Raw genomic sequence first — 14542 nt, 5'->3', positions numbered from 1 at the left:
AGCACTGGCCATGCACAATAGCAGCCCAGGAGACTGTATGGTGAATACTATACCCGCTTGTGTGGTCCCTTCCGGACACTACACCCCTTAGCCATAATGCAGACCATTCTCATGTGGCCTGATGCCAAGGTATACCCCTCACCCAGCCTTGTACAGCTGTCTGGCACCATTAACCACTACACACCCATGAAGCACTGCACACATGCATGCCAGTACTAGCACCCTGTGTCTGTGTGTGTGGTGTATGATGCTTCCGACCACATTCACACCCAGTACCACCCCCATTGACATACTGAAGCATGCTGTCTAATGTCAGACATTGTCACATACCCTTTGACCAAAGAACCACAGGATAACCCATTTGGGCCAATTGATACCTATGCATTACTGTATTGTGGCAAGGTAAGTGGTTAGGAAGTGTATTCATTACCCTGCCATGTGTGGCAATGTGTATGAGTCCCTTACAGAGTGTGGCTATGTTGATGCTGACACCTGTTCCTGTAGACAGACCTGTGTGCTACACCTACTGTATCACAACAGTGTGGCAGATGTCACTCACCAGCACATATGCATCTGGACAGCTCACCAACATGTAAGCTATGTGGCGCATGCAATAACTGCATACACATGTGATAGCTATGGATAGCCAGTCAGGTGTTTGAAGCCCTGGATTGGTAGGTGTGTGGCACACACATGCTTAAGTTTTACTCACCCACACCTTCCCTGACATACATTGTCTCTCTCTGTCCCACCCACACCCTCTCTGGTGAATGTGGGATGTACACCTGCTTTGCTAGGCAGCAGCCTGTGTTTTGTAAGTGATGGTCAAGATCAGCTGATGGCCTCTGCATCAGTTGCAGTCCTTGTCTAGCTGAGTGCATGTGGAACAGCTGTGGTAACATTCCCATAGTCAGTTGCATGGTAACACACACCAATATCTAGGAACATCATTTTGGTATTGGCCCTTTACATCCACTGTGGGCAGGAACTAGATCTGTCATTTGGTGAAATGCATCTCAGATGGATTGGGGATTTACCTCTAACAACTTACACTGTGGAAACTGGGCAACACACAGGAGGGGGATGCGCCTGACCTGACTACAGACTGTAAGTGTTGCTATACTGCATGTGGAGTAATGTTGGTTTAACAGAGTGTGAGTGTGGATATGGCTGTCCTACATGTTGTAATACTTGCCATGCCAGTACTATGCTTATGAGGAATCTGCATCAACAAGATCGTCTGCAGACTGGGCAGTGTGTTGTGCCCTTGGTGTCATGTGATACCCTGTGAGCATGTATCTGTGAACTGCAGATGGTAGTGTGAGGATTGCAGGCTGTAGATGGTGAACGCCCTGACAGGTACTGACTTCATATCCCTCATAGGACACATGTTGCAACAAACCCTGTTACAACAGTACATGTATGAGGTTATCACAGCAACATGTCAATATTGGCCCTGTGTATATGCTTCCAACCACATCTCTGTCACCCCCCCCCACCATATCAGCTTCAACAGACTATACACACAACTCATTAAGTAAGATTACAGCTTAACTACCATTTGGACAGATTGTTTAGTGTACACAGCTTCTGCTATGTGATTGTAGCCATGTCCCCTGTATGGACACTAACATTGCCGGCCTGGTACTGACTATTCACTTGCATATATGCCAGTGGTATGGCTGCTCTGAGATTGCTGCACATTTGGCAGTCTGTGTTGTAGTGGGGTTCTAATCATACTGTTGGACATGTATCGGGATTGTGTAGACTATTACAACCAACATATGTACTATGACAGTGACACAATAACATGTATATGTTCAATTGGTGAGATGATCCACCTCTCCACACTCATCTGACCAGGATACCTGGCCACATCATATGTGTGTGCCAACCTGGGGCCTTCTCATGTACTGTTACAGCCATACCATCAGGTGGAACCACCCAGGGGATGTTGGCCCATCCCCCTTGGGCACACACCAACATGTCCCTGTCCCCTGAGCTCAGGTCTAGGGCTTGTTCCATACCAGGCTCCACAGACACATGAGGGATGCGCTACATCCAACTGAGGCACCCAGTACACATTCACATGGCCAACATGCTCCTCCTGCTCAGCCACCAGACCTGGCACCTTCAGGACGTGTACTGCTGTTGTGAGTGAGCTTGGTGGGAGTCTTGTTCCCATTGTGCCCATATTGGGGACCATGGTGCGTCCACATCACAGACCACACACACCATCCACGGTGCATACCCACTACATGTGTCACATACTACCCCTGTAGACTATCCTCTATATCTACCAATCCTGATCACCTCCACGTGTGTATCTGCCATACTTCCCTATATTTCCATAGCAGACTTCACAGGCAGGGGCATTGTGGTGCTAGGACAGGACTAACATGTGACATACCCATTCATGGTGCACACACTGCCACCTGTATATATCTGTCTGCATTGCTATGTGTGCTGTTGCCTCACACATAGCACACATCACTGTGGTAGTGATATAGGGGACATGTCTTAGCATACATATCTGTTAGTGTGTGTGTTTGCACAGATGTAGACATTTGCATATCAGTATTTATCTATATGTGTGTAGATATATGTGACTTCATATATATGTGCACATATATATGTCTACACATGTGTATATGTATATTTCTGGACATACATGCTGATATACATATATATCTTTAAATATTATATATGTGACATATGTACACATATGCATACCGATATGTGGGGTACATTCAGACATCAGCTCCACAATCTCACAACACTTTCCTGCACAGCTGCACTGTTCTGCCTTGCTACAACACAGACAGGTGCCACATGTGGACATGGCCTGACATTAGGGGGTATATGTAGGAGCTGATGGCAGGTAACCCTATTACACACCTATGGCATTCTGGCATGCTACATTACAGATTAACCTGGGTATCCTGCCAGTGGTGGGCAGTGGCTCCCACATGTCCATCATAATGGCATTACTTCCACCACCAGCTACTGGCCACATAATATACATACTTCCCATTACACTACACACACTATGATGGTTTACATCTTGTCTGTCAGTACTGATCTGTACAGTAAATGGCTATGGCCTACTACACACAGGGACAGACACTATTGTCCATAGCAGTTGTTCAGTTGAACATCATCACAACAACACCTGATGGCACATATAGCTCATTCCACATCATCTTTCCTATTATGATGGACCAGTTACTACATGCTATTACATGTATATACCTCACATACCTGTTGTGGGAATGATGTCTTGTTGAAATACAGCTGGCTAAATGCCTGTGATGTCACCTTATTGTTTGAAGAGCTTTGTCTTTTCTTTCTTTTTCTCTTCCTCTCTCTCTCTCTCTCTCTCTCTCTCTCTCTCTCTCTCTCTCCAGTAAATGGATCGAGCTGCTCTGAATAGATTGCAGCCTGGCTTTAGTAGGTGGTGCACATGATCAGGTGATGGCCTCTTAACCAGTCAGTGTCCTCCACTTGCTGACTGCATGCAGCTTACTGTGATGCAACTCCATTTACCACTGTCATGGCAACCACCCATTATGAATCCCCAGATCATGTGGGCATGGACCTTTTACCTTTCCTGTCTGATGGAAATTATTCCTGTGTGGGGGCATCAGTGTTATAGACAGCAGATAGCAATACATCTTACAGGAGAACTGGCACACTCAGGCCAGCTACATATTTGTAGGAGGTTCCAAAACTACAGACAGAGTGTGAGTAGAGTTGTGTTATGCTTTGTATTGTACTGGTGTTACAGGGTGTGTGGGTACATACTTGTTTACCTTGGAATGTTGTCTGTCTGTATAGCTCTCACCTGTGGGCCTATCCTCTTGGTGGCCAGAGGTGTGCCTATCATGTTATGTCTGTCCTCCACACAGGTGCTTTGTCTGATATTTCATTGGCAGTGTGTGTGTGTGTGTGTGTGTGTGTGTTGAGTGCTATCAGTACATGGCTACATCCATTTATGTTTCTAACACAACTCCCTGACTAAGGGTATGTTGCAGACTATCCTGTGACACCAGCGACTTGCTTAGTGTATGGCAACAGTTTTCACATATGGGCCTGTGTTCCAGCCTCTGTCCTCTACCTACATACCAAGCTTTGCACATATGACATGCTTCCGATGAACGAAAAAAAAAAAAAAAACTCACTGGTTGGATTCAAGACGCTCTCCACAAGATGCTGGAATATTTTTCCTTTTATTTACTGATAGACTTGAAGTGCGTTCAGTATCATGCACTTTTCAGCAAGTGAATACTCAACTTCTTCAGAATGCAAAACAGTGGAGCCTTCCAAAAGGCTGCCTTTAATACATCAATCAATTAACACTAATTAGAACATTTAAAAGGTCTGTTTCACTAATTAAAACAAGCATAGTAAACTGCAACCTATAAAAACAGTATGTAAAGACTAAAACAACCACCAGGGCTAGTCAATACAAAACATGCTTGATTCTATATAATAACAATAAAATATTTAGAAGTTAGAATCCATCACAGTATAAGTAACAACACTGATGTGGAGGTGTAAACTGTGTTTGTTACTTTTTCAATATTAATGTGCAAAATTAATACAAGTCATCCCCTATGTACAAAACCATCCCCCTTTTTCAACAAATCTTTACTGTTTGGAGGTTAAGCAGCTTTAGAAAGTTCTAAAAATTACAGGGGTTTTTTTGAAACAACTTTAAGAAGTTAAAACACACAATAATAGTAATAGGAAGTACCATGCAACTAAAAATGAAAATAAAAATAAACTTAAAAAGAAGAATTAATGTGTCTTGCTGCAAATAGGTCTACTTCCTACTTAGTTTGCACATAATTATGCATCCAATACAAAATGTACAAGTTGTAATGTGTGCTGATATTTAGTCTTGTAAGTGCCTAAATGTATATAAAGCATCCACCTATTAATAGGCTTGACAAGGGGTGGGGGGTGAGTTTACTACCTCTCTAAGTTCTTTAACCTCAGTATACACTGAATTGAGCACATTTCATTTATGCCAGGTCTCTGGTTAGAATTAACCCTCAATTGCCAAAGGAGCTCTTTCCTTTCGAGTTTAAGTGAGTCATGACCACCCTTCCATCACTGACCTGTTGGTCAATCGGCCTGAATTTAAACTCGTGTCCTGGATGTTCGTTAACGTGCCTTGCCAAAGCGTTGGACAGTTTATTACACCTAATGCTGTATAGGTGTTCGTAGATCCTCTCGTTTAACCTTCTGTCCGTCTTCCCTATATAGAAGACCGGGCAGTGACAGCACTTGGCTAAGTACACTACCTGTTTACTGTTGCAATTGAGTTTATAGTTTGTTTTAAACTTCCACTCACCTATTTCAAAATTACAGCCTTCATCAAGTAACTTACAGTACTTGCACATGTTACATTTAGTCATACCTTTCCTAGTTGAAAATCCCTGTTTACTACTCTCGAGGAGTTCTTTCAAGCTGCTGCCCCTTTTGCATACTATCTTTGGTTTAATTGATAGTTTGTGTCTCAATTCATCATCATTAGCCAGGAAGTCCCAATTTTTTAGAATGATATTAAAGATAGCGTTGGAATCTAGGTTGAATGTGCAAGTAAAACTAGCCATGTAGTTCACCTCATTCCTTTCTCTCCCTTCATTAGCCACTGTAACACTCTGGGTCGAACACCTCTCATTTAACAGTGGTACATATACCTTCAAGGTTCTTTTTGTTTTAACTTCCTCGAAAATCTCAGTGAGGAAGTCATGAGGGTAACCCTCCTCGAAAAGAACTGAAATAAGGTTTCACATTCACTAACAAATTCCTCATCATACGTTATCATTCTAGCTGCCCTTACTAACTGACCTTTACAACAGATTTCTTTTGATGTTTAGGGTGGCAGCTAGAAAAATGGAGGAAGGAATTAGAGTATGTCGCCTTCCAATGTATCTTAGATACCCAGGTTTTCTTATTATAATCTTTCCTAAGGTCAACATCTAAATAGTCTATTCTATCCTTATTGAAGTGAAATGTGAAGGAAAGGAAGTCCAGAATTATTGAGGTACCTAATGAACTCTTGATCTCAGTGTTTGTTCCATCAAACATCACAAACATATCATCTAGGAATCGAGTGTAGAAGAGGAGCTTTGAATTGTGGTCTCCTTCATTTAGTAAATAGGATCTCTCCCAAGATGCCATGACTAAATCAGCTATCGACCCTACACATGGGGAACCCATGGCTATCCCAATTTTTGATGGTATAATTCCTTCTCAAATTTGATAAAATTGTATGACAGGACCACATCAATTAACTCTCCTACCAATTGACTTTCTTCACTAGTTGCTCCCAGTGACCTTAACATAGCTGGTACCCAATCTACTGCTATATTGTGGGAATAGAAGAGTAAAGGTCTTTCACGTCGATAGTTACAAAGAAGCAATTAGGTGGAACCCCAAAGAATTAATAGAACTTAAAAAAGACCAGGAGTCTTTAGTGATTTGCTTTTCCATTACCACATATTTCTGTAAAATACTATCCAAAACCTTGGCACAGGTATATGTGATACTGTTTCTCCCGTCCACCAAGGGTCTCATTGGTGGATCGTTAATGTTCTTATGGATTTTGGGGATTCCAAACAATAAAGGTGTTCTAGGTGTGATTTGTTGCATGTAACTATATGTTTCTCTATCAATACGTGCTTCAATGTATAACTCTTCTATGAAGCTTTTAATTCTGTTATGTGCTGTATTCATCTCACTGATGGATGATTTCGAATAAGCTTCACCATTAAGAATTTGGTACATTCTTGCACTGTAGTCTTCACTAGTCATGATGGTAATGCCACCCCCCTTGTCCGGCTTCATTAAGCGGACAGGGGCCTCCCTAAGGAACTGTAATTCAGTTCTTTCTTCCGTTGATATGTTGTGGTTAATGTAACCATGTTTTGGATTTTGTCTCTTCAAGTTCCTCAAATCTAGTTCCATTGCTCTCTCAAAGATTACCAGCGTGGGGTGTAATGGAGGGTTAAAAATGCTGGATACATAAAATTGAGACTTCCTGTTTAAATCGTTGCCCATAAGGTGTAGCAAGTTGAGTTTCCTCGTGAACAGTTTCAAGTCTATTAAAGTACTAGCCAGGTCAAAGTGGCAGGAAGGTACAAAAGTATGACCGTCTCACTACTAATGTTGTAGTGGGTGTAATTGAACACCTTAAAGTCACCACTCTTATTCAATAGTATCCTACAGCCCTGGTCAAAGTTCGGGGTCCTCATTTTGTGTTGGAATTACCACCTCTTCCTCCTGGCCCCCCTCCTTTTGTTGTTGTTCTGCCCACGAATGTGGGAGGCTCCTGGTCGAAAATTTTCACCCTGGTTGTTACTGTTCATGTTGGCCCCATTGTTGTTGTTAGTACCTATGTTGTTTTTGTTTTTATTATTATTTTTATTTTGATTTTGGTTCGCTATCCTTTCACTTCTCCTGGTCTCAGCTCTAGTATCTTGACTGTTGAGCTCCATGTCTTCATCCCATTGGTCCTCATTTTGAAACCTTTGTTCTCCCTCCAGAACACCAGCGACATCTATATTTGCCCCTGGGTCCCCCGTGATTAAGGCCTTACTGTTGGTATACACAGGTGGTTTTGGGTATGCTTTACCAAGTCTATAATCATTAAGGTCTCTAGTGATTTTTTTGTTTTTTGTTAGATTCAATCTACTCAGGTGTTCATCGATGCTCAAGAAGCACCTCACATATTCGAACTGGTATCTCCCATAATTAATGTCATTTTTGATGCCATTGTCCAGTTCATCAATTTCTCTGAGTAGAACATCTATTAAAAGTTGGTATTGTTCACAAAGCAACCCTAACAGTACAGATTTGTACATAGGGGATGACTTGTATTAATTTTGCACATTAATATTGAAAAAGTAACAAACACAGTTTACACCTTCACATCAGTGTTGTTACTTATACTGTGATGGATTCTAACTTCTAAATATTTTATTGTTATTATATAGAATCAAGCATGTTTTGTATTGACTAGCCCTGGTGGTTGTTTTAGTCTTTACATACTGTTTTTATAGGTTGCAGTTTACTATGCTTGTTTTAATTAGTGAAACAGACCTTTTAAATGTTCTAATTAGTGTTAATTGATTGATGTATTAAAGGCAGCCTTTTGGAAGGCTCCACTGTTTTGCATTCTGAAGAAGTTGAGTATTCACTTGCTGAAAAGTGCATGATACTGAACGCTTCAAGTCTATCAGTAAATAAAAGGAAAAATATTCCAGCATCTTGTGGAGAGCGTCTTGAATCCAACCAGTGAGTTTTTGGTTTCTTTTTCGTTCATCGGAGGTTTGTCTTTTGTGCCGAATGGAACCAGGAAGCTCTCCAGTGAACATCGGTAACTCTCAAGAGAATGAGGGGAACCTCACTATGCTCATTGAGCTTTTAACCCAGAAAGTGGACCGGTTGTCACAGCAGGTCAGCGCTACAACCCGCTTCCACGAAGAATTACAAGAGAGAGAACAGGACCTGTGGAAGTATCACGGGTACGCAGAGAGTACAGAACAGTGGAGTTAGGAGTAGTTCCTGTCAACCGGGAGGAAGTACTACTACAACAGGAAGTAACAACAGAAGCGAGCAGTGCCTGGATGAACAGCAACACAACCGTGGTATTGGTGAAACAACAGGAACTGGACACCAAGGGTCCAGAGCCATTCAAGCCCATAGAAACATGGGGGCGACTCCAGCTCTGGATGTATGGGTACACAGAGAATTCGTTTTTAACAACGGAGGAGCGTTACCTCACTTGGCAGACCGTGAGGAGGTAAGCCATGACTTAACAACTAGGCTGACTATTTTTGACAACAAACTTTTAGTACGGAAGTTGCAACTGGAGGTTGCTTACTTCCGTGAATGTATCAAACTGAAAATAGTGCCAAAGGGACTGCGACAATGGCAATTCCCTGCAGGACTAGTGGAAGGTTCCTCCTTCCACAAGGCGTTGTTGTCACTGTTTGACAAACATGGGTTGGAACTGTTAGGGTTGCTTTGTGAACAATACCAACTTTTAATAGATGTTCTACTCAGAGAAATTGATGAACTGGACAATGGCATCAAAAATGACATTAATTATGGGAGATACCAGTTCGAATATGTGAGGTGCTTCTTGAGCATCGATGAACACCTGAGTAGATTGAATCTAACAAAAAACAAAAAAATCACTAGAGACCTTAATGATTATAGACTTGGTAAAGCATACCCAAAACCACCTGTGTATACCAACAGTAAGGCCTTAATCACGGGGGACCCAGGGGCAAATATAGATGTCGCTGGTGTTCTGGAGGGAGAACAAAGGTTTCAAAATGGGGACCAATGGGATGAAGACATGGAGCTCAACAGTCAAGATACTAGAGCTGAGACCAGGAGAAGTGAAAGGATAGCGAACCAAAATCAAAATAAAAATAATAATAAAAACAAAAACAACAACATAGGTACTAACAACAACAATGGGGCCAACATGAACAGTAACAACCAGGGTGAAAATTTTCAACCAGGAGCCTCCCACATTCGTGGGCAGAACAACAACAAAAGGAGGGGGGCCAGGAGGAAGAGGTGGTAATTCCAACACAAAATGAGGACCCCCCGGAACTTTTTGACCAGGGCTGTAGGATACTATTGAATAAGAGTGGTGACTTTAAGGTGGTCAATTACACCCACTACAACATTAGTAGTGAGACGGTCATACTTTTGTACCTTCCTGCCACTTTGACCTGGCTAGTACTTTAATAGACTTGAAACTGTTCACGAGGAAACTCAACTTGCTACACCTTATGGGCAACGATTTAAACAGGAAGTCTCAATTTTATGTATCCAGCGTTTTTAACCCTCCATTACACCCCACGCTGGTAATCTTTGAGAGAGCAATGGAACTAGATTTGAGGAACTTGAAGAGACAAAATCCATAACATGGTTACATTAACCACAACATATCAACGGAAGAAAGAACTGAATTACAGTTCCTTAGGGAGGCCCCTGTCCGCTTAATGAAGCCGGACAAGGGGGGTGGCATTACCATCATGACTAGTGAAGACTACAGTGCAAGAATGTACCAAATTCTTAATGGTGAAGCTTATTCGAAATCATCCATCAGTGAGATGAATACATCATATAACAGAATTAAAAGCTTCATAGAAGAGTTATACATTGAAGCACATATTGATAGAGAAACATATAGCTACATGCAACAAATCACACCTAGAACACCTTTATTGTTTGGAATCCCCAAAATCCATAAGAACATTAACGATCCACCAATGAGACCCTTGGTGGACGGGAGAAACAGTATCACATATACCTGTGCCAAGGTTTTGGATAGTATTTTACAGAAATATGTGGTAATGGAAAAGCAAATCACTAAAGACTCCTGGTCTTTTTTAAGTTCTATTAATTCTTTGGGGTTCCACCCTAATTGCTTCTTTGTAACTATCGACGTGAAAGACCTTTACTCTTCTATTCCCCACAATATAGCAGTAGATTGGGTACCAGCTATGTTAAGGTCACTGGGAGCAACTAGTGAAGAAAGTCAATTGGTAGGAGAGTTAATTGATGTGGTCCTGTCATACAATTTTATCAAATTTGAGAAGGAATTATACCATCAAAAAATTGGGATAGCCATGGGTTCCCCATGTGGGGAGCATAGCTAATTTAGTCATGGCATCTTGGGAGAGATCCTATTTACTAAATGAAGGAGACCACAATTCAAAGCTCCTCTTCTACACTCGATTCCTAGATGATATGTTTGTGATGTTTTATGGAACAAACACTGAGATCGAAGAGTTCATTAGGTACCTCAATAATTCTATGGACTTCCTTTCCTTCACATTTCACTTCAATAAGGATAGAATAGACTATTTAGATGTCGACCTTAGGAAAGATTATAATAAGAAAACCTGGGTATCTAAGATACATCGGAAGGCGACATACTCTAATTCCTTCCTCCATTTTTCTAGCTGCCACCCTAAACATCAAAAGAAATCAGTTGTAAAAGGTCAGTTAGTAAGGGCAGCTAGAATGATAACGTATGATGAGGAATTTGTTAGTGAATGTGAAACCTTATTTCAGTTCTTTTCGAGGAGGGGTTACCCTCATGACTTCCTCACTGAGATTTTCGAGGAAGTTAAAACAAAAAGAACCTTGAAGGTATATGTACCACTGTTAAATGAGAGGTGTTCGACCCAGAGTGTTACAGTGGCTAATGAAGGGAGAGAAAGGAATGAGGTGAACTACATGGCTAGTTTTACTTGCACATTCAACCTAGATTCCAACGCTATCTTTAATATCATTCTAAAAAATTGGGACTTCCTGGCTAATGATGACGAATTGAGACACAAACTATCAATTAAACCAAAGATAGTATGCAAAAGGGGCAGCAACTTGAAAGAACTCCTCGAGAGTAGTAAACAGGGATTTTCAACTAGGAAAGGTATGACTAAATGTAACATGTGCAAGTACTGTAAGTTACTTGATGAAGGCTGTAATTTTGAAATAGGTGAGTGGAAGTTTAAAACAAACTATAAACTCAATTGCAACAGTAAACAGGTAGTGTACTTAGCCAAGTGCTGTCACTGCCCGGTCTTCTATATAGGGAAGACGGACAGAAGGTTAAACGAGAGGATCTACGAACACCTATACAGCATTAGGTGTAATAAACTGTCCAACGCTTTGGCAAGGCACGTTAACGAACATCCAGGACACGAGTTTAAATTCAGGGCCATTGACCAACAGGTTAGTGATGGAAGGGGTGGTCATGACTCACTTAAACTCGAAAGGAAAGAGCTCCTTTGGCAATTGAGGGTTAATTCTAACCAGAGACCTGGCATAAATGAAATGTGCTCAATTCAGTGTATACTGAGGTTAAAGAACTTAGAGAGGTAGTAAACTCACCCCCCACCCCTTGTCAAGCCTATTAATAGGTGGATGCTTTATATACATTTAGACACTTACAAGACTAAATATCAGCACACATTACAACTTGTACATTTTGTATTGGATGCATAATTATGTGCAAACTAAGTAGGAAGTAGACCTATTTGCAGCAAGACACATTAATTCTTCTTTTTAAGTTTATTTTTATTTTCATTTTTAGTTGCATGGTACTTCCTATTACTATTATTGTGTGTTTTAACTTCTTAAAGTTGTTTCAAAAAAAACCCTGTAATTTTTAGAACTTTCTAAAGTTGCTTAACCTCCAAACAGTAGAGATTTGTTGAAAAAGGGGGATGGTTTTGTACATAGGGGATGACTTGTATTAATTTTGCACATTAATATTGAAAAAGTAACAAACACAGTTTACAACTTCACATCAGTGTTGTTACTTATACTGTGATGGATTCTAACTTCTAAATATTTTATTGTTATTATATAGAATCAAGCATGTTTTGTATTGACTAGCCCTGGTGGTTGTTTTAGTCTTTACATACTGTTTTTATAGGTTGCAGTTTACTATGCTTGTTTTAATTAGTGAAACAGACCTTTTAAATGTTCTAAATAGTGTTAATTGATTGATGTATTAAAGGCAGCCTTTTGGAAGGCTCCACTGTTTTGCATTCTGAAGAAGTTGAGTATTCACTTGCTGAAAAGTGCATGATACATATGACATGCTGTCAGGGGGTTTTCTGTAGTGGGCTGTGAGTATATCCCACTGCCATTGCTTCTATCAGTCCACTGCTATTGTATCCCTCACACATATGGTGGGGCTGAGGCCATATATGTGTGGGCTTTGCCTACACAATACATGTGTGCCCTTATGAACTCCAGATGCCAGTGTATGTAACAGTGGTATGTGGCCCTGTATTATTGAGTCTAGGGGGGGCCATACAGTGTCCAGTTGTTAAGGTGTAAATTGTAGGCATGGTGGCTGTTCCATATTGTGAGCACCTTCTACATATGTATCTTACTGTACATATCTCTGTATGTGTCTGTATAGTCACATGTATATGTATATATATATATATATATATATATATATATATATATATATATATATATATATATATATATATATATATAGACGGATAGATATATCTAAATAGATATGTATATCTCTATCTTTACATTTTTACATCTCCTATGGGAGCCACACTGTACTGCATGATATGTTACCAATACCGGCCTGACCTCATACAGGTGTGTTGTAGTACTGTTTACATGTGCACATGTCAAGACAGGTCCTGCTTATGTGATCTGTAACACTTTAGTGTATTGCAGGGCAGATGTGTTTTGCTATGGTGGGGGGGGTATGCCTATTCCTACATGATGTATATTATTTGGGGTGTCTCAGCCCTATTACTAGTGCATGTGCACATATTTGTATTTGTCAATCTAACATTGCTATCTACAGATGTGTGGCTATATATATATATATATATATATATATATATATATATATATATATATATATATATATATATATATATATATATATATATATATATATATATATATATATATATATATATATATATATATATATATATATATATATATATATATATATACATCTATTGATATGTTGTATCTGTTTAGATATCACTATATTTACTCACACAAATACATTTACATGTTGGAATACTGCTGTTGAATGACTGGGCTGGTTGATATGTGTTGAATACATCAGGGTTATGTATATCTGACATGGCTTAGTGGTAAAGCACTTTGCCTATGGTGTGTGGGGTTCTGTGATCGAGCGCAGCAGAGGCCATTTATTTTATTGCTGGGCAGAACAAGGGCTGTTGGATACAGAGTGGTTAAGGCACGTTTAGTCAGTTGATAGCGGGTTTGCGAGGAGATAAGCACTGCTAACTTGTCATTACATCTGCTTGCAGGGTGTTAGCTTCAGATTTGCTTAACCAGTATAGTCATTGCTTACCGCTGTGCAAACGGGCATAAGCCCACTTACTAGTGTTTACATAAGCTTACTATTGCTTATTTGTACTTAAACCTGCTTACTAGTGCCTTATTCAGTCTGACACTGATACTTTGCATGTGCATTTCTTGCAGTACTCCAGTTCATATATATGATATTTAGTGGGTTTTGCAACAAAACTATTGGTTATAACATACTTTGCCATGTAAAATAGACTGTGCTACAGTGGGACTCGAACTGGGAATGCGTGCTCATTAGGTGGATGCTCTGCCCACTATACTAGTGCTGTGCTGCTTCATTTGCATATTTCTTCCATAATGTCATACCCATGGTTCCTTCCCCAGCCCCCCGAGCTCCACGTACACAGCAACCATCCATTCTCCAGTTGCTAGCCCAGCCATACCACACCTGCAAACATTGCCCTCTCTGCATGTCTCGGTACCAGGGGCAGCTCATGCTATCGGACTGCAGGACTGCAGCTGTCCCACCTAGAAACAAAAGAAATAAAAAATACGAAACATAAAATTAAAAAAAAAAATTTTTATGAGTACCGGAACTTCCGCGCATGCGCAGACACACTCAGACTGCCCTGCAGATGCCCAGGAATCTGTGCGGTAGATGACCACA

Source organism: Protopterus annectens, chromosome 2.part2 (assembly GCF_019279795.1).
Source record: "Protopterus annectens isolate FY-2018-M chromosome 2.part2, PAN1.0, whole genome shotgun sequence".
In the NCBI taxonomy this organism is placed as follows: Eukaryota; Metazoa; Chordata; order Ceratodontiformes; family Protopteridae; genus Protopterus; species Protopterus annectens.
Note: the sequence above shows the minus strand (reverse complement) of the source record.